The 22,989-nt window shown below is 36.6% G+C and overlaps 1 protein-coding gene across 2 annotated transcripts in view; it reads left to right on the top strand.

The window, feature by feature from the left end:
• The first annotated feature begins 3,492 nt into the window (after positions 1-3,492).
• The window catches only part of LOC5572256 (signal transducer and transcription activator), a 331,142-nt gene continuing 311,645 nt past the window's right edge, over positions 3,493-22,989 (top strand). Inside the window, exon 1 of one of the 2 annotated variants that reach the window (XM_021839336.1) lies at positions 3,493-4,167. The gene's annotated coding sequence lies outside the window, so the exon portion shown is untranslated. The remainder of the gene's footprint in view (positions 4,168-22,989) is intronic. The other variant, XM_021839340.1, reaches the window with a different exon arrangement.

Here is a 22,989-nt window from a genome sequence, read left to right as displayed (position 1 = left end):
CAATAATGTTTAAAAAAAATCCATTGCTGTGGTTCTCCTTGAGAAAATCAAGCTTGCATTCTTGAGGTATCCTGAACAAAATTCTTGGATAAATTCTCCAGGAAGTGGAATAATTCCTTGAGAAATAATCACTAAATGAACTCCTTCAGAAATTTCCGGAGTAATAACTGGAAACTTGGGCAACTACCTGCATAAGTTTCTGATGAAATTCCTAGATTGTCGTTATGTCACGAGAAATTGTAAAAAAAGTCCTATTTCCTTGCTCCTATTGGGTTTTCGTTTTGTTTTCTTGGTCCCTGTTTGGTCTTTCTTCGGCCTCTTTTTCTCTAGAATTTATTTCCTATGTTTAAGGCACTCAGTCACTACCACCCGTGTAAAGAAGAAATGCTTTCTTAGTCTTGTGGTAACTACTACCATGAAAAAGGGTGTTAGAAGTAAAGAGGTGTCAGTGACAAAACCATTCTATACACATTGTATGAAAGTAAAAAAACAATCCAGTTTTCTAAGAATAATTATGTTATTTTTTTTCTGTTGAGCGGACAATCTACTGAAAATATCGTTAAAACGTATAGAAAACAGTAGAATTTCCTCAACTCAACTTAAGGTGACGATGAATCGAATCCAAACCTCCCAATTTCAAAAGCACAAATCTGGAGAACCAAACTTCCATTTGAGCTGAAAACTTGATCGTTTGCTCACGCCCATCTAGTGACCAATCGATTAAGTTTTCAGCTCAAAGGAATGTTTGCTTCCCCAGATTTGTGCTCTTGAAAATTTGAGGTTTGGCTTCGATTAATCTTCACCTTAAAACCGACCAAAAAGTCACTTACATCCATATGCATTTGAGCTCCTCAAATATAGTAACTTTCAAAATCTAGTCCAGTGTTAAAATGTTTCTTAGCTTCACTGTGTACAAAATATTTGCCAACGTTTGTCCTACCCATGATTTCGAACGTAGACGCGCCTCTGATTTCAGTTAATTTTAATATAAGGGGACACGGGAGACCCTATCTTTCGTCTCACTCTAACAATAATCATCAAAACTTTGTGGAAGCAAATCTCGAGTTTTAGTGAACCGATGAAACTGAAAATTTATCGGGTTGTGCACTACATATATAGAATCATAGTGATACAGTTTTGCATCGATATATGGAGTGGTTCTTGGGATTTGCTTCTTGAAATGGATAGGGTGATTATGATGACGTCCCGTGCGGCCTTAAAGCGAATCAGGCCGTCATTGAAATGTGTACGCGTCGTTGATGATTGTTGCTAATTCATCTCACGATTTCGAATCACAGAAAATCAGTTGGTTTTGCACTGACACAGCTAAAAAAGTATCAGCATGTATATGCATGTTAGCGTGTACAGTGATACTTTTTCAAGCCAATATAAGCAATCAAGACAGAATGGACCATTAAAATAACCAAAACGTCCGCTAGGGAAAGCATAGATAGCGCCACCGTAGCCTTGTGTGTTTGACATAACAGCAATGCTGTCACAATGTTAAATCCCATATACAGTGGCGCCTTTGTTTTGATGCGGTGAGCTCTTGCAAAAACTACCTTCAATGATCCATTTATCACTTTGAAATTGCAAGCAGCAAAGTCATCATAGAGTCCAACGATTCCAGTCGGAATCCCAAGGATTCCAGTCGGAATCCCAAGGATTCCAGTCGGAATCCCAAGGATTCCAGTCGGAATCCCAAGGATTCCAGTCGGAATCCCAAGGATTCCAGTCGGAATCCCAAGGATTCCAGTTGGAATCCCCAGGATTCCAGTTGGAATCCCAAGGATTCCAGTTGGAATCCCAAGGATTCCAGTTGGAATCCCAAGGATTCCAGTTGGAATCCCAAGGATTCCAGTTGGAATCCCAAGGATTCCAGTTGGAATCCCAAGGATTCCAGTTGGAATCCCAAGGATTCCAGTTGGAATCCCAAGGATTCCAGTTGGAATCCCAAGGATTCCAGTTGGAATCCCAAGGATTCCAGTCGGAATCCCAAGGATTCCAGTCGGAATCCCAAGGATTCCAGTCGGAATCCCAAGGATTCCAGTCGGAATCCCAAGGATTCCAGTCGGAATCCCAAGGATTCCAGTCGGAATCCCAAGGATTCCAGTCGGAATCCCAAGGATTCCAGTCGGAATCCCAAGGATTCCAGTCGGAATCCCAAGGATTCCAGTCGGAATCCCAAGGATTCCAGTCGGAATCCCAAGGATTCCAGTCGGAATCCCAAGGACTCCAGTTGGAACCCTAACTTAGGGTCCCTAAGAATTCGCAAGGATTCCAGTCGGATTCGCAAGCGTCACAGTCGGATTTGTTTTTGCACGGGGGGTGCGTACTGTGCGTGATTCCTACGGGGCTTTCAAGGATTTTTACAGAAATTTTAAAGAATCTCAAAGATTTCCCATACAATTATTATGATTTCGCACCAGACTATTATACCAGCAGAATTGCATAAATTTCCATTCTGAAATAACCAGTATTTTCACAACCTAATATGTTGACCCAAAAAACAACGACTTAACTAAAAATGACAGCTCTGTCGGTGATCATTCTACTCACTCATTCTCGCCCCCTCAAGATTCATCAGTTCTACTACTGTAGTTTTTTTACTCGGGGAGCCCTAAACATGTTCACTGATCGTTTATTTTTATAGATTTTTATCAGTGTACGATCACTCGCCCGACGTACGTCTTTGCTACTATCCTGATGCGCGGCGTCTCTCACGGTGGGACTCACTCCACACAAACAAATTTCCCGACGATTGTTCCGTTGTTCCTATCCTGTTCACAACAAAAAATAGTCTTTTTGCTCTAACAATTGCGCCACGCTCAAAATTGTTCACTCAAAAGATTTGTAATCCCCTGACATACTCAAGTAGTTTTTCTTGAAATTTTCTTTTTAAAATGATACTGCCTATTTTAAACTCACGTTATTGGTTATGTTAGGCAAATGCAATGCAAATTCAACATGATGCAAGGCACATTTTAACATAAGGAATAATAATTAATTGAGTTATCGGTCTCATAACAGGACAATATATGTGTGCAAACCATTTTCAGCGTGCAGTTCCTGGAAAAAGTTGGTCAATCACAAATTACGCAACATACATCGGCAACTTGTTGCTCCTTCCAAAGTTCTTTTAATTTTTACATGAAAAAATCTGTACTTTTAGTATACTGATGGTAATATATTGGCAATCTGCATTTCAACAGTGTAACACAATTTGTACAAGGACCATTCCGAGAAATGAGTGACTCACCGCCGCATGCGGTGCGGAAACGAAAAGTCAAATCGCCGACTCGTTCCCTTCTCCCTCACTCCAACGCGACGACCGTTTGTCGACAAGTGACACACAACTACACTGCCGCCCCCGCTCACCCACACCAGCACCGAACGAGTCGCAACAACTGCAGTCAAAAGTCAAACTCAAGTAGGCCCTCTCGCTCACTCGCTCCTTTGGGTTCCCGACTTTTGTGAGTAAAGTTGTGCGTGTTTCTCTACTTGCTGTCTGACTCTGACTTCCACTCTCGCTGAGTGTGTCGTTTTTCGATCGCGGTGCGGTGCGGTACGTTTTATTTTTTCGAGATTCAATTCGGGAAATATTATTCGCCGTGGTGCGGAAAAGCAGCAGATTTAAATCACCTGCCAAATCGCTGGGGGAAAACGTGCATTTTCCCCGAAATACGCTAGTAAGTGGTGTTGTTGGGAAGAAAATCCAGAAGAGAATTACGTCGCGATTTGCGTTCTTGTGGGAAAATCGTAAGGTGCAGCAGCAGTGTGTGGTCGTGTAGAAAAGAAAAGTAGAAAAAAAAAGTGACGAGTGACGGACGGAGACGATCTCCGCCCTCTCTCCCTCACCCGAGATATCCGTGTGTGTTGTCCGGCTTGTTCCTGGATTCGGCCTCCGCGGGGAAGAATCGAGAATTTCCGTGTCCGCGGTTGGGGTGTGGTGTTGTTTGTGGCCCTGAACTGCGAACGGGGTCCAGAGATACAGGTTATCCGAAGTGGTCTGGGGCAAGAAGGGAAGAAAGCCGCCGAAGCCGAGCCGGAAGTGTGCTAGTGAGACAAATTTAGACGAATAATAGTAAGGTCAACCAGTTCCCAGGTGGGTTCTGCAGTTCTACATAAGTAACCGGAGCTCCAGGATTGCCACCCAGAAGTGAAAACGTAAGTAAGTCCTCTCCCGTTGGCCGTTGTTTCTTATTACGTTTTTTTCTTGTGGTGTTCTTATCTAGGAGTACCGCCAGAGGCAGTAGTGTAGCTAGGGAGGATGCCATGGGTGTGGTCCACAGTGGGCCCGGAAATCATTGTAGGGTTGGTGGGATCTCAATTAGTAATATGTAGGGGGGGCTCCCTTTTCAATCGGTCCCCCAAATAATGGACATCATTTCTTAATAATCTATGGAATACCGTAAAGTACCCACATTTCGCGCGCGCTCCTAATGTCGCTCACTGACATTTAAACATGTTTTGCGAAAGACATTTTTGTTAGCTAGTATTTTGAATAATTCTTCTTTAGCCATGGTTACATAACATGCAATAATGTAGTCCAATTTGTATGAAGAAATATGAATAAAATGGCAGGGAGCGAAATTAGGAGCGTGCGTGAAATATGGTAGCATCACGGTAGTACATTTAAAAAAAAAAATACCTAACGTGTTTTTGACTTGAAAAATGCTTTATAATGTTATCCAAAAAGATTTCTCTTGTCAGAGACTCTTACGCAAATATTCCACAAGTTTTTCAGGTTTCCACTGGAATACTTTCAGGGACTTCTTCAGCAATTTTTCGTGGGAAGCTTGAAAGAATTTCTCCGTAATTTGTTCCTACAAATCAATAAGCACTCCGACTTTAGGAGATGTTACAAAAATCCTACAGATGTATTTCCAAGAAAATCTTCAAAAATTTATTCCAGAGTTTGCTAACAAATTTGTTTAGGGATTTTTCTTAGAAACCTTAAAACATTTCTCCTGGAGCTTCTGCGCTGATTTTTCCAGTTATCCTATCCTAAGATTATCTAGGAATTTTTACAGCGTTTCATCTTGAAATAACTCTCTTTTCTTCAGACAAATCATCATGAATCTTTAATTTATTTGTTGTTGTGACGTTCAGTAAGTATTCTAGGAATTCCTTCGATTATCCTTACACATTTTTTTATGGATTCCGTCCGATGTTGTTCGAGAAATTTCTACAGAAAATCCTGTAAAATTCCAGCGATTCATTAGGATATTTTTCCAAAAACTATCTTTACAAATTATCTGTCTAATCCTCCAAAGCTTATTTAGGAATACACGAGTTCCTTCAGAGAACCCTGCAGAAGTCAGACATCCGTTTTTATTTTTTTATGTATACCTTGGAGGCAGCCATGATAAATAATTCTTTTATGACGTCCGTTTACTAATTCTCAAATTATTTCATGAGAAATTCTTGAAGAAATCTTAGGAAGAATCTCTTATATTATTCTTGAAAATAAATCCTGTACAAAATTTTTTGGAATCCTAAAATAATAGTAATCCTTCGACAAAATTACAGGGAAATCGATGAAAGAATCTCTGGATGATTTTTTAAGCGGATTTAGGACTTTCTCATCTTCCAGAAAGAATATTTGAGGGAAGTTCTGCACACTTAGGTTTTTTTCACGAGCTATGCTGTGTGAATCTAGGTTTTCCGATTTTAACCGAGACTCAGCTAACAAATTGTCCGGTTGCTTAGCAACGACGCACGTTTTACTGATACTCGGCCTTTTATTTCCTGAGATCCCAGGAAATTTGTTTGGCTGTGCGGATTTCGGTTAAAATTAGTAGAGATTCGGCATTTCAAATTAAGTGAGAGAAAAAAGTAAAGGGTGTCTACTACCTGGAAAAACCTGGAATACTTGGAATCATCAGGGAACCTTCAACCTGGAAAGAAGCAGGAATTCTCAGAGAATTACGGTTACAATCAGGAAAATTATTTTGAGGCAGTAATTCATGGTAGAATATGTTCACGACAAAGGATTTTTTGTCAAAATCCAGAGCAACCGTTATTTGCAAGAAAATTCTCTTCAATCGAAAAAAGTTCAGTTGTGCAGCTATCAAAACGCTATTTGAGCTGTTCAGTGAGGATCCTTTCGAGTATGAAATTTTATCAATTTCTAAAACATGATTAACGTTTTTGATATCTCCAGATTTAATCAGTGAAGGATTAACATATCTAGGGCCGGTAGCAGGTTCCTTGTTGGAGTATTGGAAAATCTCTTAAAAGTCTCTGTTTTTGATGAAAGGCCTCTCGAAGTCTCTATCTAACCAAAATGGTTTCTAAAGTCTTTTTTTATCTTGCTAGCAAAAAAAAAAAATGATGCGAAATTTCTTCTCATATTTCTCAAGAACATCTTCAGAAATTATCCTAGTGGTTTCTCCGGGCATTTAATCTAAAATACTATCAGGAACTAATACAGGGTTCTCTCCAGAAACTCTTCAAAAAATTCAGTAAGTTTTCAAAACATGTCCTAAGAAATTTCTACAGAATTTGCTCCAGGAAATCCTTGAGCACTACCTCCTGTAATTACGCTTTTACCTCCTGTAGTTTTCTCATGGATTACTTTGTATAATTTTCCAAAGACTGTCCTAGGACTTCCTCCAGATAGAGATCCTAGAGATCTTCCAAAGATTTAAACAGATTTCTTTTCCAAGAAAACTAGCAAAGGTTAATTCCTGAAGGTATCCTCAGAGAAATTTCTAGTCAAAACATTAAAGAAATACTGAAGGACAATTTTGTAGAAAATCCTAAGAAATCCTTGGAGGCATCTGGAGATTCCGGTTGAATAGTCCAATATATTGTAAACGGGAGTCTTGAGGATGGAAAGCTAAAATCATAGAAGACTGAGGGCTTTCCCGAAAAAATATTAGAAATAATATATGCCAGAATTCCTGTTAGAATCCTTGAGGTATTGTTTGTGTTAATTTTTGTAAATAGCTATTCTTGGCACTTTTGATTCACTTCGGCATTCGTTTTTTTTTTGAAAGCTACAAAGTTGGCCACAATATGCGTCGTATTGAAGTGCTTCTTTTTGCTAAATTTCAGACAATTCGGCCGATAAAAACCCCCCATGCCAAAGTGAATCATGGAAGTGCCCAAGTGGTTCTGCACCCAAACCAGGTTTTATTTTGATATTTCCAAAACATTATTCTTAGAAATTCATTAGGAAAATTATTGGAGAGGTTTCATGATAAATAATCACTAAATGAACTTTTAAATAAAAAAGATAATCTCTCAAATAAAGTTATCTAGCCATTCATCTAACCTGAAGTAATTATTTGTCGTAATGTCACGAGAAATTTCCAAAACAAGTTTTAGAATGACTTTCTGAGAAATGTCTGGTCGTATAAAACTCTTATCTCCTGGTTACTGTTAGGTTTCATTTTGGGTATTGATTACCGTTTGGTCTCATTTTGGTTCCTGTTTAGTCTCTTTTTTCAGGAAATAGTTTTTAGTCAAGACACTTAGTCGCTACCAGAATTTCTTCAGTTTTTAAAATCAAAATATTTGATTTCATAGAAAAAAAGATTTTAGAAATGTAATCTTAAAGCAACTTTAAATTTAAAATTCCGTAACAATAATGATTAATCCTCTCTTTCCCACGACTTTAATCGACTGTTTCTTTACAAAAAAAAAGTTTTTATAATTGCTTGAACAAAAGGGTGGCAAATGGGCTAAATTATTCGTAACCAGTCAAAAAAAACTTTTTTCTCAAAAGAAAAATGATTTTTTATCAATAGTTTTACCATTGAAACAATTAAGTATAGAATGATATTTTTGTAACTGTATTTTGTATTTATCTGATATCGTCGAAAATCAATGGTGGTCTGGAGCTACCATGTAAAAAAGGGGATTATTTTAGAACTCTTGAACATTTTCGAATGAAATGAATTGTTAAATTCATCATTTATCTGAATTACCACTTTTAAATGTTATACAGGTTTATCCGTGTAATATGTAGCAGAAGACTTTTGTAACAATCATTAACACGATTCTATCAATTTAAGATATTTTGAATAATTTGGCCTTTTTAGAACTGTATGATTACTTGCGAAAACAGCGGTAAACCTAATTATTTTTCTTTTTTTAACATATTGTCACAAATTAAAATAAAATTTTACTTTTGCGCCCATGAAGCTGTCTTAGATTTCCAAATGACTCATGGAAATGAATGGCGCATTTTTGTACACGGGAATGATGTACTAAAAAACTTTCAAGAAGAAGCATAGTGATGCTCTTGAAAGTTCCGTTCAGTTCACGATGATAAATAGCTCTTACAAACGAAATAATACACTCCATCGTTGGTAAATAAATTTCATTTCAATAAACCTTTAACTTTGGTGTTATCAGAACCTTTATTTTGGATTATAGGATATTGGAATAGCTTCAGCATGCTTTAAAAAGACTCTAAAATTTGTCATTATTTTGTTTAGCCCTTTAAAATAAGAGTATTTCTCAAGCCTGGAATTATTTTGTGAAGCCTGGAAATACCTGGAAATATCAGGGAATTCCATTTCGGTAAACGAGTAGACACCCTATTAAATCTCTGTAGGCTAGCATCAAATAACTTTCAAGTTCAAATCTCAAAAGAAAATCTTGTAGGAATTCCTATAGAAGTTCGTATAAGAGCCACTAAGGTACCGTGCGGCAAGTGGGTAGAGAAAATCGTATAGTTAAGGTTTTCAAAACACAAAATCAGCTAAATGCGTATGGCGTAAAAAATCCTTCAAGATCGACATTAAAAGTGGCATTTTCGAGCCTTGAAAAGGGCAAAAACATCAACAAGAACCACATGTCCGGCGTACTGTCTTACCAATGAATTCATGTACGAGCTGTAAGGGGGCAGGATCCGTCATTGATTTCGGAATTTTCCAAATTTTTGTTGGATGCAATAGGGCGATATTCAAAACTGAAAAGGCAATAGATGGCTCTTTTTCTGTGGCAGTAAAAGCGAAATCCTGAAACAAAGAAAGTACCACGGAAGATGAAACTAAATACAAAAAGTTATGTATTCACATTACGCTTAATTTCTAATCAATACTTTTTTGATCCAGATCCTAATTGCAAGTAATTTACGTTTATCATTATTTTCCGTACGTTTTGACAGTTCTCGACTATCATTATTCTTGGAATTTCTAAAGAATTTCTCCTAATTTTTACGCAACGATTTTTTCTAAAGCCATGTCCAGGAATTCCTTAAAACATTTTTACAGAGATTATTCCAGATACTTCTCTGCCAGGGAAGCAGAACTTCATTTGGGATATCATTAACATTTGTATCGAATTTGTGGATTTCTTTAAAAAAAATGGTTGAATGGGTTCGGGTTTTGATCGTAGTAATTTGTAGAAAACATTCCATAAAATACAATAAAAAAGTGCCTGTAAGAATTTATGAATGCCTGTCCATAGTGGGATCCTGGTGATCCCCTTATAGAAATCCTGGCTACGCCCATGGGCACAGCCAGAGTTGTTGGGTTTGGTTGTTCTGTTCATCCAAATGACGAAGACGACGACGACGACGAACGGTGCCCTACACGGACACGGACACGCGGACAGACGTCGGAACAGTGACAGAGAAGAAGCCGATACAGTTGCAATGTGCTCTGTCTTTATTGTCGGCGGATTCGTCCAGTTGGATGTCTTCGTGGGGTCGGAGAGCGAAGTCCGGGCTTAATGTAGGGATTCTTTGGCCGCCCGCAACACACATGCAAAGCAGGGAGCGGCAGGTTTTGACGTTTTGTTTTTATTGCACCAATTTGAGGCATTTTTGTTTTGTTCGAAACGGATAAGGCACATGGAAAGGGCGTTCTTTGAGAAAAAATGGACCGTTTAATAGTACTTCTTCTTCGGGAACTTTAAACAGTTACTCCTTGCTACCTTTCGGATTCGATACGAAGTTTTCAAACGTTTTTCGGTTTCTAAAATATTGCAGATGTTTATACTGTGATGTCTTTTGATCTCCATGTGGAAATTCTCTTTGAAAATAACGTATAAATATGGAGAGCTGAAAGAAATACGTGCGACAAATAAGACCACTTCTGCAAAAATAGTGTTCGACAAAAAATGTCATGTTTGTTTGCAATTTCTTGTAGGATATCTCTTTTCTTCTTGTAGTACACTGCAGTTTTAAAGATAAAAAAAATGATATTTTTTTGATGTATTTCATCAAAACTATTCCAAGTTTAAAATATGAACTAAAGTGTCTAAATCTGTACAACGAATTCATATTAAGGGCCTAAAACCACATTTTTACCACAAACAAAAACTAGTAAAGACTGGGGAGACTTGACAACGTTTATAAATGTGGCTGTAACTGCAAAAAAATCATAATTGGACAACATTTCTGCACAGGCTCTCAAGTAAACATGTTATGAAAGATTTATTTATTTTTATTTTATTTTATTTTTTAACTAAAAATTTAGAAAGAGGGAAAAGCCCCTTTGAGTGATTTCCTTATGAAATTCTTCTCAAAAAGGCACAAAACCTCTTTGTCTTTTCAAAATTACATTACAAAATGATAATAATAATTATCTATCTATCTAAATAAATAAAAATGGAATGGTGTTTGTATGTCACGAAATGGCTTACGAACGGGTGAACGGATCTGGATGATTCTTTCTTCGTTTTGTTCGTCAAGGGTTCCGACGTGTTTGTGTGTATAAAAGTCCAAGAATATTCACCAGGAAAGTTGGAAAAACGAGATTGAACGGAACTGTTATTTTGTATGGGACGATTCATAGCATTTTTCAACAGCCTACTTGATGGCAAGACGAAGTTTGCCGGGACCACTACAAAAAAATCTAAAATTTTGCAAGTTGGATTTATATTATTTAAACATTTCAAAACATCAATTATTGAGTGATTTTTCACAAAACAATTCAACATGAATTTACAATTTAATTCATGTAAGCGAGTTTTAAGTGGAATCACTCCAGCTAAAACCTCAATAGATTGAGAGGGAGTTGAATTCATTAATTTTAAACAAATTCTTAGACACCGAAATTGAATCTTTTCTAGCTTACAAAAATGCGATTGACTAGCATTTACAAAAGTAAAACATCCATTTTCAATCATAGATCTAATGGTCGTTTTGTAAAGTGTAATTAAATCAGTAGGATGAGCCAAGTAGGATAGAAATAAGTTTATCATCGGCAAATTGATAAAAATAGCATCCATTAGGAATAACAGATGATATGTCACAGGTAAATAAACTATATAGAAATGGACTCAAATAAGACCCTTGAGGAAGACCAAAATAACTATATCGTATCAATTTGGAAGAGCCATTATGAAAAAAATGCATAATTTTGAAAGAAAATAAATTATATAAAAAATTGGCAATTATATTTCGAATATTGATTTTTTTTTAATTTTTCAAAAAGTAGATTTAATAACACAGAATCATAAGCCCCAGAAACATCAGCTTAGTGTTCTTATGAGCACTTCCACAGTTATTAACTGAGAGCTTACTATGCCAATGACCATTTTTGCATGCGTATATCGTGTGGCAGGTACGATGATACTTTTATGCCCTGGGAAGTCGAGAACATTTCCAATCCGAAAAAATCCTTGACCGGTGGGATTCGAACCCACGACCCTCAGCTTGGTCTTGCTGAATAGCTGCGCGTTTACCGCTACCGCTGCCAGAAACATCAAGAAAAGTTGAAACCATATCCTGCTTCTTATTAAACGAAAGATTAATTTGTGAAGCTAGAAGAGCAGTGCAATCACGAGTGCTACAACCTTTTCTGAAACCAAATTGGGAAGAAGAAAAAATATTATTACTTTCAGCCCATAATTCTAAACGATTAAGTAACATTCTTTCCATAAGCTTACGAAGACATGACAATAAACTTATTGGTTTACGACTATCAGCTAATGAAGGATCCTTGCCTGATTTCACAATACTGACAACCTTAATAGAACGCCATTCCGAAGGTAGAATATTTTGAAAAAGGAATGAATTGTACAATTCTAACAAATGTATTTTTCCATCATGTGGTAAATTTTGCAAAACAATAAATTTAATATTATCAATTCCCGGAGACGTGTTTTTTGTAACAGATAATGCTAAATCTAATTCTGCTAATGAAAATGAAGCACTAAGTTCATTATAATTTCTTAAATTTCTAGCAACAGACCAAAGAGAAGAATGAGAAGATTCTTTATAAAGATTTTCTATAAAATTTCTCCAATAATTCCTTTTTTTAAATTTGGTAATTTGAATAAATTTAGCTTCAGCTTTACAGTATAAAAAATAATTTTCCCTTGATCCAAAACGACGAAATTTTTTAAAGGCGTCGGATTTATTTTTTAAAGCCAAAGAACAATCACTATCCCCCCAAAATGAAGGATATTTTTTACTTGGAGAAATTGGAGGAATTTTATATTTTTGAGATTTTAATAAACATTTAATTATAATTTCACAACATTGTTTATAATTATCAAGTGGAGATAATGAATAATCAAAATGAGTTAACGAAAATGAAATAAGATTCAAAAATTTTATCCAATCAACATTTTTACATAAATTAGGCTTAAGGGATTCATTAGATGATTGTCTATTGTCATTATTACAAACTTCGATCAAAATAGGTAAATGGTCACTACCATTAGGATCATTAATTATTTTCCAAGAAGAAAGGAATGTTAAACTATTAGAACAAAGTGATAAATCAATACATGTATGATGAGTAAGAGGAACAGCAATTCTGGTAAGTGATCCATCGCTCAAATTCAATTCATCAACCAAATCCAGCATCAAATTACCTCTACCATCACTATTCCTACTACCCCAAGAAGAGTTATGCGCATTAAAATCTCCTAATATGTAAAATGGAGAAGGTACATTATCTAATATAGTCTTAATTTCTAATAATGAAAAAGGATAATTTGGAGGGATATTAAAACATATGACAGAAAATTCCTTATTCAAATGTTTATCAGAAATAGCAAATGTATTCAATTGAAAAATTGAAAGGTAAATTTAAATATTTAAATTGAACATTTTCACGGACACCAATCAAAACATTTCTATCTTTTCTAATAATATTGAATGTCGAAATATGTAAGTGTTTACTCTCCACTAACCAAGTTTCGTTTAAACAAAATATATCTATATTGTTACTAAATAATAAAGCTTTCAATCTATCAATTTTGGGTATAATGCTACGACAATTCCATTGTAATATATTTAATTTATTTATTTATAATTACACTGAAAATAATGAAGAAAGGAGGGGTCCAAAAGAATTTAACTTTTCAAAAATAAACGTAAAAAAGGGTAAACATTTTTTAATCAAACTTTTCCAAAAATCACTAAATCCTAATAAATCTAAAATTTGTTCCAAAATCTTCAAAATGGAATTTTGAAAATTTTCAATGAATTTCCCTAGAATTTACATTAGCAAATATATTATAACCTTCAACTTTTTGAAACCCAGGAATCGTTTGTGAAGTGGACGAAGTATTAAGTGGAGGAAAATTTTTATCAAAAGATGTAAAAAGCTGAGGATCACAATTTTCATTATTTTTGTTAGATAATAAGCTAGCTCTTTTCCTTTTTGTGGGGGGTTTATATATAAATTGTTTAAATTTATTTAAAATTTATTTAAATCATTATTTAAATCATCATTATCATAGTCAGATAATGCATCATACATATTAGAAGAAGTAAAATCCCTAGAAGCTTTTAAGATCTCTGAATAGGAACATCGATTTTTGAATTTAATTTGTTGATTAAATTTTTGTTGGTTAGCTTTATAGACTGAACAATCCTCACTAGAAAAATGAGTCTGTTTACAATAAATGCAAGCATCAGAATGTTTATCACATTCAGATGAAAAATGTGAATCTCCACATTTTGAGATAAAGCTAAACTTATTTGAACAGTAAGTAGAAGTGTGTCCAAATAAAAGACAATGCGTGCAATGCATAAGTTTGGGAAAGTAAAGTCTCACACTAAAACAAACATTATTAATTGAAATAAAATCTGGAAGAACAGAACCTGCAAATGTTATTTTAATACAATAAGCATGAATATAACTTGATTCATTCCCATTGAAAGTTAATTTAGACAAACGATTACAGTCTAAAATTTTGACGGGAGCAATAGATTTATTTTTGAAAATTCCTAAACCATGATTACGAATGTCATCGCAACTCAATGATTCGTCATAAATTACGCCATTTATCTCGCATGAATCGCAAGGGGCATATATGCGGTATGAATTTCCAAATAAATTAGATTCTATGAGTGCATTAGCAACTCCACGAGAACCAAAAACTACCCTTAATTTATCCAGCGAAATTTTTTAATTTCTTTAACAGTTTTATATTTTTTGTAAACTTCAGCTGAAATCAAAAGAACATTAATTGGTTTATCCTTCTTTCTAAAATATACAGGATAAGGATCAATGAAAGTGGAAGGAAACATTTTAACTCTAAATGGTTTAGTATCTGAAGCAGGAAGATCAGAATGGTCATAATCTTTAAAATTTGAAGATTCCCCGTCAGTTTCCATTTCGAGAAAACTGCGGGGAATATAAATAAATAATAAAAAGTTAATCACTTAAAAAGTTAAAACTAAAAAGAAAGAAAAATGAACTAGAAAAAATATACTTAACAAAATCCAATCGAAATCTTGACCTATTTCTCCTTGAAAGAAGCAACTTCAATCTTGGACACTTGACAAAACCAAAAAAAAAAAACAGAAGAAGCTTCGAAAAATTCTCCTCCTGAAAAAGAAAAGAAAATTCAGACGTCGAAAAAAAAAACGTCTTGATAATCCAAGACCTGCTACAAAGATGTTATGAAAGATCATACATACGAATTAGTTCTGAATAGAAACAAAACAAAAAAAATAATAAAATTTTGTTTTGTATTATAGATATGAGATTGGTCAAAATTTTATAGTAAATACTATTTTTTAAATTTATGCCTTTTTTTCTACACGCACTGTATTTTGTTTATAGCACACTGTATCGTCAGAGATATTACAATTGAAATAAAATTACTTACCATAATACTGTTTTTGATATCTAGTAAATAGGGCGCCATCAAGTCTACCCAGTTTCCCTTACATCCACTACGTTTGAGCAACTATCTTTATAGGTAAATGAAAATTGAATGGTGTTTGTATGTCATGAGTTGGCTTGAGAACGAATCGTTCCATTTTCATAATTCCTTATTGCATGCGTCCAGGAAATATATAGGAACTGACTTTTTTACTATATTGTGACGAAAATTTGTCCTATATTTTAGCATAAGTAAACAGGAATTTTATCAAATTAAGTTAAGTAGAGGCGTCATTTAGGGTGCATTGGTGTCAGGGTGTTTTGAGCACCCATTTGGATGCATCTTACGGCTATTATGCTAACAGCTCTGTTACTGTCAAGCCCTGTTAAATCTCCTTTTAAGAGGATAACTATTAAATGTAAGCCTTCAAAGAAGTCTCTAATTTCAGTTCGAAGTCTCTAATTCTCCGATAATCAAAATGATCTCGAAAGTCACTCTTTCCATTACCTCTTTGTAGTTCATCCTAGTGCAAAATTTTCAGGAATTTCTTTTCTGTTTCCTAGATAAAAAGCTTCTGCAATTTATTTGGAGATTTTTTGAGAAATTTCCTAAATGTTTTCAAAAATTCCACCACCACCAGGGAATGTACCTTTATTTTTTCCAGGATTTTGTCAGAAATTTTTTCAGAGATATTTATTGATTCTTCGTCTTCGAGCGTTCGAGAATGGACATTTATATTGAGACTATTAAGGTGAAGATGAATCGAAGCCAAAGTTCAAATTTTCAAGAGCATGGATCTGGAGAACCAAACATCTGTTTGAGCTGGAAACTTAATCGATTGTTCACCACCAGCTAGTGAACAATCGATTAAGTTTTCAGCTGAAACGGATGTTTGGTTCTCCAGATCCGTGCTTTTGAAAATGTGAACTTTGGTTTCGATTCATCTCCACCTTAAGCAGAGCTGAACAGTCAATGCGATTTGAGAGCAAATTAAATATAAAAACGCGTTGCAGCTATGAGTGCTTGGCGGAAAGCGTCTCCAGGTCGATTAACAGGCAGCGTTGTATGGGGCCGTTCTGAATAGTTTTCCTAAGGAAGTTGACCAATAGCAAACCTAATGAAGTGCTTTTGAATACGCTCGATTTTCAAAATCTGTGTTACTTGGTACGATTTGAAACATGCAGGTTAACTTGGACAAACGCTTTGCGGTCTGTGAGATAATACTTAAGCCAGTAGTGATCCAACTCGGGAAGCCCAAATGACACAGTTTCTCAATAAGAAGGTTATGCGGAACCAGGTCAAAGGCCTTAGAAAAGTCCACGTACTTAGCATCGTTATTTCACTGCAGGAAACAGAGTGTTGACATATCTGGACAAACATTTGAATAGGGCCCAAGGGGTCTTGAGCCCTTTTTAGCCCGCCCACGCAAACTAACACTACTATCAGAAAGATTGGTGTTAGCTCTTCCTGATAGTGGTATTGTTGAACGTGATCGAGTTGAATTGGGCTCAACAGCGTCTTACAAAGCCAATGTTAACCAATGTCGATGTGTCCTTTTGAAATGTTTGTCCAAATATTCCGTCAAATTTGTCGTTGTTGACCGATTTTCGACGAAGCCATGCTGGAATTCGCTGATGAAGGATTTTGCGGCATTGTATAAATATCTACGAACACCAGTTTCAAACATTTTACCAAGGCAGCAAACTTTCTATCTCTTGTGGATCACAAGCTAGCACTATTTGGAAATGCTCAGTTTTACATGCTCACTAGCGCTACCTAGCGGCAAAATCGCGAACCAAACAATTTGCTTTCCGGATGTCCTTGATCCCCTGAACAACTTTGCTGGAGATCGCTTCTTTGCAAGTCTTAAGGATCTCGAGATATAGCAATGTGAATTTACCTATTTTGAGGTGATGCTAAACTTTTTGGGGGTGATTCAATATTCAGCTGAGTGTTGCCATACTTATTTTAGTGAGTCCGTATCAGAGCGTTAATGATTAATCATAAATTTTATCATGATTAATGATTAATGATTATGATTAATCAAAAATGTTAATCATTATTCACAAAAAATCAAAAGTTAATCATTAATCACTAATCATAATCATTGCAATTTTATGTTTTAATCATTAATCGTTAATCATAATCATAAAGATCGTTAATTTTATTCAGTAATCATAATCTTAATCATAAGTCAAACATTTAATCAATCATCAATCAATCATTGAACAAAATTTAACAAATTTTACAACATTGCCTTCTAATGTATAAATAAATTTTACATTTCTTATATCTTGTGGCACGAACAATGAGAGTTTATGCCCAAGGAACGTCGAAATCCAACCAGGTACAGCATGTCTTTGTTTTGTATCCGAAGACCCTTAAATATTTCCTCCATGTAAGACGGTGCATTTCTTAGTTGTATATGATCCGAATCCGAAGACGCGGTTGGAAGCTTGTGAGTTGTTTGTGAGCTTGTGAGTTGCTGTTTATAGGGGCAGATCACAACATTTCGACCTAGCACTAGTTTTTTGGCCGTTCATAAGATTGTTGTATACTTTGTATGAAAATCCGAAAATTGGCATAACATTTTCAAGATCAAAAATTAGTCCTTTTCCCCTAGTAGGTGGTATTTCTGTCAATACTTCCTCGCTGCTTTTGTTCACGTTTGATGTTTGCAATCTAACATCGCCTGCAGAAATTCACTGAATGTAGCAGTTTTCTTCAATAATGAGTAAAGCCATTCATTTTCATGTTTATGGCTCATTTGTTACACACTTCAACGCGTGTAAGTAGCATCCATTCATTACGTAGCGCTAAAAATTGAGTTTTTGAACCCTGGGAAAATGCTTTTTGTATGAACATTTTCAAAATTTTGTTTGAGTCGCACCGTATGAGCCTCCCCCCCTCTCCCTTCGAGCATTACGTGATTTGTGGACGGTGCCTTAGGAAGATGTTATTTAATTATTACTCTTATTAATAATCATTGATTAGTCATTCAAAAGCTAATGATAAAATGCCCAATAGTATGATCTAAACGCCTTGAAGTATGCAACAGACAAGGTATACATTATATAATGATGAATTTTTCCCTTGATTAGCAATAAATCTGATATAAAATCTTTTGAACTTCGTTACAGCAATATTATTAATCGCGAACCATTTTTACTAAAATATATTGATTCAAATCAAGGAAGGGCGAAAATTTCTTTAAAACATTGTTTGAAAAAATATTTTTCCAAGTTTTTTTTATAAAGATCTCGTTAGGAAATTCCTAGCAAATGTTCAAACTGATTTCGCTCAAAATTTGTCCAAGAATTGGGTTGTTTAAGTAGTGATGAAATATTTGCAGTGTTTCGTAGCCTGTTCAAAAGATCACATTTTCTAAGTATATCAAGTATATCAGAAATGATTTCAATCCGTTGATATTTAAATTTTAACAATAACAGCTCGCGCGAAACTAAATTTACCGGGGTGATTCAAAAGTTATTCCCATACTAATATCGAAAGCGTTATTAAAATAGTTTCAGGACACGAACAATTTTGAAATTTTGGGTTCTGGTTCAAACTTTAATGTAGATTCAGAAAATACAAAAAAAAACTGGATACTCCTAAACAAGCCAATTCTTTCGAAAAGTCTAATATCAAATATTTCAATAATTCCCTTGAGAAATAATTCAATGGCTTGGTTTGCAAAATTCATGAAGTCTAATATATGGAAAGCTAGATTTCAGAACTACCAATAAAGTGCTTCACTTTCATTTTGGAGGAATTTTCGGAGTATGAATAAACAACTTATTGAATTTTAACATTTCGCTTTACAAAAAGAATACTGAAAATCACTAGAAAGGCGAGCAAATACCATTAAACTTTTATATGTATAATTATAAAATAATCACATGATTAGCAGTACATTAGAGTATACCGGGGTTTGCTCGCCTTACTAATGATTTTTTTAACACCAATATGTTGAATACTTTTCCCGGGAAATCGACAATCCTTAACGTGAAGATGCATCGAAGCCAAACCTCAAATTTTCAAAATTTTAAATGTAGAGAACTTACAGCGGAAAATTTAATTGATGGGTCACCACCAGCGAGTGACCAACCAATTAAGCTTTCAGCTCAAACAGCTGTCCGGTTCTCTAGATTTGTGTTCTTGAAAATTTGAGGTTTGGCTTCGATGCAACTTCACCTTAACAACCCGGCATATATTCAAGTTTATCATTAACGCCTGAAACTTCCGCTTAAAACTTAATAATTTAGCAAGCTACGCTTCACAGAGCCGATATATTGACCACTACCTCCAGGATACTGGCTCTTGAAGCAGAGCAATTAATCACGATTTGTGATTGAAAACTGTGATTAATTTGCCATAACGAAATTCAAAAGATTTTTATATAGGATTGTTTGTTAATCATGAGTACTATTCATCATTTTCTAGTGTTAGTATATAACCCACTGGTTGCATACTTCAAGTCGTTTAGTGCATATTTTCGGGTATTTATTCATTCATTATTGAATGATTAATGATTAATCAAAGATTAATCATAAAAACAATAATTAAATGACATAAGATGCTCAAAACACCTTTAAGTATGCAACGAATGCATCACACTCTTTAAAATTTATCGGTACACTTATGATTAAAAAAACTGAATCAAATAGCTCTCACCATGAATTCGGAACTATCGTAATTTACGAATCTATAATCGCAGTTTCAAAGACAAACTGCAATCCTAATATTTACGGAGTTTCGTTAGAAGACGACGAAAAACATAATTTTGAAAAACAACATATTATATACTTCGCATATGGATTAAATGTAAAAAATGATGTGAAATTTGCGATAAAATTACACGTCTTGTCGGTGAGAATCGAACTCAAGACTCCCTGTTCACTAGATAGGGTACGTTATCCATACACCACGAGAGGATTCACGGATGCAAAAGTTAACCTGAATTCGATTTCATCTCAATAATCACACACTACTCGCCAACGACTTGTTGGATGAGATTTGTATAGTACAAGCTCACAATGAGTCGCGACGTTCACAATATAAATACGATAAATGATAATTAAAAAAACTATTGTTTTGAAATTGAAAATTTTGATCAAATTTGACATTAGGCATGTAAGGGTTAATCATAATCATTAATCATAATCACTAATCATACTGAGTTCGATCATTAATCATAATCATTAATCATCTAAAATTGTAATTTAATCATCAATCATACTCATTAATCATACTCTGGCTTAAAAATCAATCACAATCATTAATCATGACTTAAGAAATTTTAATCAATGAGCATAATCATTAATCATGATAAAATTGAATGTAATCATTAATCACTTAATCAATCATTGCGACCCGTTAATCATTAACGCTCTGGTCCGTATTTATGACGGGTAGTGTACGTCAAGTCTTAAAATAAACGGTTTGTAATGCTCGTCCATTTTTATCAGGAGTAAAGGTGGGTCGATGAGTTCGATGTAGTCAGAGTGTTTGCTTAGGCCAAGTGTAGGATTCTAGAGTTCAACTCAATGAGGCCACTAGTGGAAAAGATTCGGTCAAAACAACATCTTGTTCGGTAGATAACCATTGATGTCTTCGACAAACTGTCACTGGAGGTTAGGAAGACTGTAATCGCCTAGAGCTAGTATGATGTCGCTATCTGAAATTATATCCTAAATAGCTTGGATGGCGTTGGTGTGAGCGGTGTAACTAGCTGGAATGGAGTTTGGTCGAAGGTATATAGCGACGATGATGAGTGATCGGTTGGCAAGTTCGATGTGAACTACCATCTGTTCTAGTTGACCGCAATCACTTAGTTCAAGTGCACTACTTTGAAGAGCAGTCTTGACAACGATTAGTACACCGCCACCCCTCGAAAACTGTGGTGTATCCAAAAGTACTAGAGGCAGATGGAAGGATGAGTAATTTGAATACTTGCTTGCGGTTAGAGTTTGGAAGACCCTTCCCCTTTCCACGAAAACAGGACAGGAATGTCTTAGATGGCAGGAACTGATCCAGTGATGAGAGAAACATGATTGATGTCTACTGTTGGAAGGCTGGACTGCTTGGGGTGGTGGTGAAGTACGGTGAATTATGATGTAGTGCACGTTGGGGTGCCCAAATAAGAACGAGGGAATCGTTCATCACGTTTACTAGAACAGGTTGGCTAGCAAAATAGGCTCTTTCACAGTTAGCAGGTTGGTCAGGAGGAGGAATTCAGACTATTGGAAAGTTCAGCGCCCACCGGCTGACGAACGAAAACGGCTTTCGACTAATTGATTTCGCCGCCTCCAAGGGCGCTAACATCGACTCTGACCACTATATGGTGATGGTTAAACAGCGCTCAAAACTCACCGTCGTCAACAACGTACGGTACCGACGTCCGCCCCGTTATGACCTAGAGCGGCTTAAGTAACCGGATGTCGCAGTTGCATACGCGCAGCACCTCCAGGCTGCATTACCGGAAGAGGGTAAGCTGGATGAAGCCCCTCTTGAGGACTGCTGGAGAACAGTGAAAGCAGCCATCAACGATGCAGCTGAGAGCAACGTCGGGTACGTGGGACGGAGTCGACGGATCGATTGTTTCGACGAGGAATGTAGGCAGATTCTGGAGGAGAAGATTGCAGCGCGGGCGGTCATGCTGCAGCAAGGGACCCGGCAGAACGTGGAACGTTATAGACAGAAACGCAACAGCAGACCCGCCTCTTTTGGGAGAAAAAACGCCGCCTGGTGGAGACGGAGTGCGAGGAGATTGAACAGCTGTGCCAGTCTCAGGAAACGCGTAAGTTCTATCAGAAGCTCAACGCATCCCGCAACGGCTTCGTGCCGCGAGTCGAGATATGCAGGGATAAGGATGGGAGCATTTTGACGGACTAGCGTGAGGTAATCGAAAGGTGGAAGCAGCACTACGACGAACACCTGAATGGCGCTGAGAGCACAGGCAATGGAGGTCGGGACAACAGAGGAAATTCCCTCGTCAGCACTGATGGAAACCAACCAGCCCCCACTTTGAGGGCGGTTAAGGATGCCATTCACCAGCTCAAGAACAAAAAGGTGCTGGTAAGGACGGTATCGGAGCTGAACCCATAAAGATGGGCCCGGAGAGGGTGGCCATTTGTCTGCACCGGCTGATAGGCACAATCTGGGAAACAGAACAGCTAACGGAGGAGTGGAAGGAAGGGGTAATATGCCCCATCTACAAGAAAGGCGACAAGTTAGATTGTGAGAACTTTCGAGCGATCACCATTCTAAATGCGGCCTACAAAGTATTATCCCACATCATCTGCCGTCGTCTGTCACCTGTAGTAAACGAGTTCGTGGGAAGTTACCAAGCCGGCTTCGTTGACGGCCGATCGACAATGGACCAGATCTTTACTGTACGGCAAATCCTCCAAAACTGTCGTGAATACCAAGTCTTACCTTTTCATCGATTTCAAGGCGGCATACGACAGTATCGACCGCGTAGAGCTATGGAAAATCATGGACAAAAACAGCTTTCCCGAAAAGCTCACGAGACTGATAAGAGCGACGATGGAGCGTGTGCAAAATTGTGTGAAGGTTACAGGCGAACATTCTAGTTCGTTTGGATCCCGCCGGGGACTACGACAAGGTGATGGACTTTCGTGCCTGTTGTTCAAAATTGCGCTAGAAGGTGTTATGCGGAGAGCCGGGCTTAACAGCTGGGGTACGATTTTTACGAGATCCAGTCAATTTGTTTGCTTCGCGGATGATATGGACATCGTCGGCCGAACATTTGAAAAGGTGGCAGACCTGTACACCCGCCTGAAACGCGAGGCAGCAAAAGTTGGACTGGTGGTGAATGCGATCAAGACTAAGGACATGCTAGCTGGTGAGGCCGAGCGCGACAGGGCTGTACCATGTACAAAACGCTCATAAGGCCGGTAGTCCTCTACGGGCATGAAACGTGGACGATGCTCG

Source organism: Aedes aegypti, chromosome 1 (genome assembly GCF_002204515.2).
Source record: "Aedes aegypti strain LVP_AGWG chromosome 1, AaegL5.0 Primary Assembly, whole genome shotgun sequence".
NCBI classification, from domain to species: Eukaryota; Metazoa; Arthropoda; class Insecta; order Diptera; family Culicidae; genus Aedes; species Aedes aegypti.
The sequence above is the reverse complement of the archived record's forward strand: the minus strand, read 5'-3'. Positions and strand labels throughout refer to the sequence as shown.